Here is a 323-nt window from a genome sequence, read left to right on the forward strand (position 1 = left end):
GCCATGCCAAGCCATGGTGAGCCGTGCCGAGCCATGCCAAGCCGTGCCAAGCCAAGCCATGCCAAGCCGTGCCAAGCCGTGCTGAGCCGTGCCAAACCACACCAAGCCATGGCAAGTCATGCCAAGTCATGCCATGCCATGCCATGCTGAGCTGTGCCAAACCATACTGAGCCGTGCCAAGCCGTGCCAAGCCATGCAAGCCACGCTGAGCCATGCCGTGCCATGCTGAACTATGCCAAGTCATGCAAGCTGTGCTGAGCCATGCCATGCTGAGCCGTGCCATGCCAAGCCGTGCCAGGCCAAGCAAGGCAAGCCATGCCAAA

This window comes from Calidris pugnax, unplaced genomic scaffold, assembly GCF_001431845.1.
Source record: "Calidris pugnax isolate Ruff unplaced genomic scaffold, ASM143184v1 scaffold313, whole genome shotgun sequence".
Lineage (NCBI taxonomy): Eukaryota > Metazoa > Chordata > Aves > Charadriiformes > Scolopacidae > Calidris > Calidris pugnax.